The following is a 6,000-nucleotide window of genomic DNA, read 5'->3' on the forward strand; positions in this document are numbered from 1 at the left end:
CTGGTGGAAACCAATCAAACAAGTGCACAGTAAACATGTTGTCCCCCACCCATGATGCATATTCCTTTGTGGCAATGATGGAGTGGAAAGATGGAATTTCTTTTTGAATTAATATGATACACTACTAATCTGAGACCCCTAACATGTAAAAAGACAATGGCGTTTAGTCTAATGTCAGCGTTCCTGCCTGTATGGCTGTCTGGCCCCAAAATCAAAGCATGTGAGGACTGAGTGAAAGTTTTAATGGTTTGGGGGTGTTCCACCCCCCCTTCCCTGACAAGGCCGGTCCTGGTGACTTCTATCTGCTTTAGCCTTGAGTTAAGATAGCCAAGCCGCCGCCTCGGCGCCCATGTCCCCACAACAGTTGGTGTTTTCATTACAACCCAGAGAATGTCACCTTTAACCCATGTAGGATGCAAATCTATCGATTGGGGAAGATGTTCCCTGCCTAGATCCCCCCTTGTTTTACATAGGGCCTATGTTTTGGTGGTGATAGCACGTATGGCTGATTTGTTATGATTTTTTACGTTTTCAACTTTAGACGATTGCTGTTGCACTTAAAAACACTGACTACGAGCACCAAATGCCAAGTCAGAAACCTAGGTGTCATGTTTGATTCTGATCTTAATTTTGAGACCCATATTAAGAATGTGACAAGAACATATTTTTATCACCTGAGAAAGATTGCTAAGGTGAAACATTTTCTATACCAGGCTGACACTGAAAGACAAATGCATGCTTGTAGCAAGTAGCAAGGTGGATTACTGTAAAGTTCTTCTATCTGGTCTACCAAAGAAAGCTATTAGTCAACTTCAGATGATACAAAATGCTGCAGCACGTGTCTTCACTAAGACTAGGAGGGCACACATCACACCAGTCTTACAATCGCTACATTGGTTACCAGTCAGTTTTAGTATAGATTTTTTTTTAAAGATACTTTTATTAGTTTATAAAGCTCTCCATAGTCATGCACCTGAATATATGTCAGGCATGCGCTTAAGATATAGATCAAGTAGGTCCCTGAGATCCTCTGGCCTTTAACTTTTAACGGTTCCTGGAGCCAGAACCAGGAGACATGGGGAGGGAGCCTTAAGTTTTTACACTGGAATAGTCTCCCATAAAACCTAAGAATGGCTGAAACTGTGGGTACTTTTAAGCAAGATCTTAAGACATAACTTTTTAATCTCACTTTTATCATGTATTTTTTACACGTTTTAATTAAATAAAAAAAATTATACTCACTTTTACATTTTTCTACTGTTTCTTAAATGTTATTCTCTTTTACCATATATGATCTGTCCTGTTTTATTTTCTTATTTTTTATCTACTATTTTAAAATACTGCTGTTGGTTTATAAAGCACTGAATGGTTTAGGGCCAAAATATATTTCTGATCTGCTGCTACGTTATGAACCATCCAGACCTCTCAGGTCGTCTGGCACAGGTCTGCTTTCTGTCCCCAAAGTTGAAACAAAACATGGAGAAGCAGCATTCGTTTTTTATGCTCCACATATATGGAACAAACTTTGAGAAAACTGTAGGTCTGCTCTCAGTTCTTAAAAAAATCAAGACCTTTTTGCCACTGCCTTTTATTAAATCAAATAATTATTCATTTGTACACTGCACTTTAACTTTCATTATTGTATTTTATTTTTCCTGCATTTTGTTTTAAATGTGCTTTTACAATGTGCTTTTTTGCATTTCGTTTTACATGACCTTTTATAATGTGTTTCTTGCACTTTGTCTTGATGCTTTTAATGTCTCATGTAAAGCACTTTGAATTGCCTTGTTGCTGAAATGTGCTATACAAATAAATTTGCCTTGTCTACACCCATACAGCAACCTTCCTTGCTTAGGGAAACAAGGAAACAGGGGCTGACCTACAAACTCTGGTATCAGAGTGCCACCTAGTGCCATATCTCTGGCGTTGCACCCTGATGTCGCAAAAGTGCTTCCCTGTTGCTTAACAACAATGGATGGATAACTAATGATGATATACTATGCTGTCTCTGACCCCTAGAAATCAATTAATTGAAATGAACCTACATCATTATGATCACCATCTCAACCTTGGGAAGGTTGGAAATATCCACCATGGCAATCTGAAATGAGTCAGCATTCTTCTGACACGTCCAGGGAATAGAATACCCTTACCGGAAAGTTGACTTCTACTGTACAGAACCCTTCCAGTCTATATTTATACTGTACTGCATACAACCAGATTCTAATTACGAAACATGAGTTATATAAAAACATTGGGGTCATCTGGGGAGATCACATGTGAGGCTGGGTAGAGAGTGAGATCACATGTGATGCTGGGTAGAGTGTGAGATCACATTTGAGGCTGGGTAGAGAGTGAGATCACATGTGAGGCTGGGTAGAGTGTGAGATCACATGTGAGGCTGGGTAGAGTGATCACATGTGGGGCTGGGTAGAGTGTGAGATCACATGTGAGGCTGGGTAGAGTGTGAGATCACATGTGGGGCTGGGTAGAGTGTGAGATCACATGTGAGGCTGGGTAGAAAGTGAGATCACATTTGAGGCTGAGATCACATGTGGGGCTGGGTAGAGTGTGGGAGATCACATTTGAGGCTGAGATCACATGTGGGGCTGGGTAGAGTGTGAGATCACATGTGGGGCTGGGTAGAGTGTGAGATCACATGTGGGGCTGGGTAGAGAGTGAGAGATCACATGTGAGGCTGGGTAGAAAGTGAGATCACATTTGAGGCTGAGATCACATGTGGGGCTGGGTAGAGTGTGAGATCACATGTGGGGCTGGGTAGAGAGTGAGAGATCACATGTGAGGCTGGGTAGAGAGTGAGATCACATGTGAGGCTGGGTAGAGTGTGAGATCACATTTGAGGCTGGGTAGAGTGAGATCACCTGTGGGGCTGGGTAGAGAGTGAGAGATCACATGTGAGGCTGGGTAGAGAGTGAGATCACATGTGAGGCTGGGTAGAGAGTGAGATCACATGTGAGGCTGGGTAGAGTGTGAGATCACCTGTGGGGCTGGGTAGAGTGTGGGAGATCACATTTGATGCTGAGATCACATGTGGGGCTGGGTAGAGTGTGGGAGATCACATTTGAGGCTGAGATCACATGTGGGGCTGGGTAGAGAGTGAGAGATCACATTTGAGGCTGAGATCACATGTGAGGCTGGGTAGAGAGTGAGATCACATGTGAGGCTGGGTAGAGTGAGATCACATGTGGGGCTGGGTAGATAGTGAGAGATCACATGTGAGGTTGGGTAGAGAGTGAGATCACATGTGGGGCTGGGTAGAGTGGGAAAGCACAAGTGAACAGAGAGCAGACTGAGGTCGACAGCCTGGCATCTTGGTACTGCTGATCTGATCCTATTTGCCACTTAAATAGCTTTGAGGGCCCAGAGCCTGAGGACCACACATTTATTCTAATCTGCTCTGAGCTCATGTGCAGTTGCAGCATTAGACCTGGACCCATGCTTCACCAAGCACCTGGGAGTAGGAATGCTGCTGGTTTAGTCAGTTTCACCTTTTATATCATGAAGAATAATAGTGTTAATGATTAAATGAGGGCCCTGAACCACAATGTGGGTGGATCATTTTCTCAAACACTTTCTTCTTGAACCGCAGTTGTTCTAAAACGTGTCAGGATATTTTGGGTAAATTGTAAGTGTTCCTCTGCTGTTATGCTTGGTAACACCGGCACAGGGATGAGAATCGCAAGAAATTCAGAACAGATCCATACACAGTCAAACATACGTATAGGCAAACACACACAAACACATACACACAGGCAAACACATATTTTGAAAAATTGTTTGTTTTTATTGAGAGGATAGTACAGGGTAAGACAGTATAAGTTAGACTGTACAATGAAAGCAGTTTTCGTCTTTCCAAAAATGTCAAACTGTAAGAGAGAACGTTTTTTTTGTAATCGTATGTAAATGTTGATATGACACAATAATACCAGTAAGGCAGAATTTGAAAAACCTAAAAGTACAAAACAAGAAAACTTGATTGGAGAAAATGGGCTGAGCTTGGAACAGGAGGCACTAGATATCAGTGTATTTTGGCAGATCACTTGCATATTTCTTTTTTTCTCCTTCTGATTTGATTATACTGGGCCAAACAAAAGACGTCATCAGCATCGTAAGAACATGATCAACATAATCAAGGTGTTCATTATTTCTCATATACACACTGGGTTCCTGTCTCCCCCCTGTGGAACATAGTGCAGTTGCATAGCTTACCACTATAGTCAGAATATTTTGGGTAAATTGTAAGTGTTCCTCTGCTGTTATGCTTGGTAACACCAGCACAGGGATGAGAATCGCAAGAAATTCAGAACAGATCCATACAGTCAAACATACGTATAGGCAAACACACACAAACACATACACACAGGCAAACACATTTTGAAAAATTGTTTGTTTTTATTGAGAGGATAGTACAGGGTAAGACAGTATAAGTTAGACTGTACAATGAAAGCAGTTTTCGTCTTTCCAAAAATGTCAAACTGTAAGAGAACGTTTTTTTTGTAATCGTATGTAAATGTTGATATGAGGACACAATAATACCAGTAAGGCAGAATTTGAAAAACCTAAAAGTACAAAACAAGAAAACTTGATTGGAGAAAATGGGCTGAGCTTGGAACAGGAGGCACTAGATATCAGTGTATTTTGGCAGATCACTTGCATATTTCTTTTTTTCTCCTTCTGATTTGATTATACTGGGCCAAACAAAAGACAACAACGTCATCAGCATCGTAAGAACATGATCAACATAATCAAGGTGTTCATTATTTCTCATATACACACTGGGTTCCTGTCTCCCCCCTGTGGAACATAGTGCAGTTGCATAGCTTACCACTATAGTCGTTAACACTATGACTTCTCTCACAGGTTACACCCCCCCGCCCCCCCCCCCCCAAAAAAAAACAAGTGTCCCTCCCAACTTCCACAACCTCTCAGATACAGAATCCATAGAACTAGAATTTCATTCTGTTCATTCAATATCTGTGCTCTTCAATCCACAGTGATGTCAATCACAAGACAGGAAGTTGAGTGAAAAACAGGGATGGGGTGGGGAATACGACAGGACAGACAGTTAATGTTGCAAAATAAAACAGTTTAAGGCATTTGAGTCTTCACATGATCTTTTCACGTCTTTTTTCATTAAAACTCAAAAAGAAGCTTGTGTTAAAACTGGGAGGAGTTTGTCTGTAGTACGACCCTGACAATACAAGGCCTCTATGTCATAACCAGCATCTCTGGCCATACCAGTGCAGACTGCAGAGTATACCATCTGGCTTGGTTCCGAGTCCTTGGCACACTTAGAACCTCGCAGGGTTCTGAGGGAACAGAATCAGAATGAATACTGACCGTCACAGTCACCAACACGGCCCAGAGACCAGGCCCTGTGTCTCTCCCTGACCAGAGAGACCAGGCCCCGTCTCTCTCCCTGACCAGAGAGACCAGGCCCCATCTCTCTCCCTGACCAGAGACCAGGCCCTGTGTCTCTCCCTGACCAGAGAGACCAGGCCCCATCTCTCTCCCTGACCAGAGACCAGGCCCTGTGTCTCTCCCTGACCAGAGAGACCAGGCCCTGTGTCTCTCCCTGACCAGAGAGACCAGGCCCTGGGTCTCTCCCTGACCAGAGAGACCAGGCCCCATCTCTCTCCCTGACCAGAGACCAGGCCCTGTGTCTCTCCCTGACCAGAGAGACCAGGCCCTGTGTCTCTCCCTGACCAGAGAGACCAGGCCCTGGGTCTCTCCCTGACCAGAGAGACCAGGCCCCGTCTCTCTCCCTGACCAGAGAGACCAGGCCCCATCTCTCTCCCTGACCAGAGACCAGGCCCTGGGTCTCTCCCTGACCAGAGAGACCAGGCCCCGTCTTTCTCACTCTCCCTGACCAGAGATCAGACCATGTCTCTGTGGCCTGGGCCGCCACAGTCACACTATGGAGGTAGAAGGCCTGGAGTGGACTGTGCTGCTCGTAGATCATTTTGGATGAATGAAAGC

The sequence above is a fragment of the Borostomias antarcticus genome (genome assembly GCF_949987555.1).
Source record: "Borostomias antarcticus genome assembly, chromosome: 5".
Taxonomy (NCBI): domain Eukaryota; kingdom Metazoa; phylum Chordata; class Actinopteri; order Stomiiformes; family Stomiidae; genus Borostomias; species Borostomias antarcticus.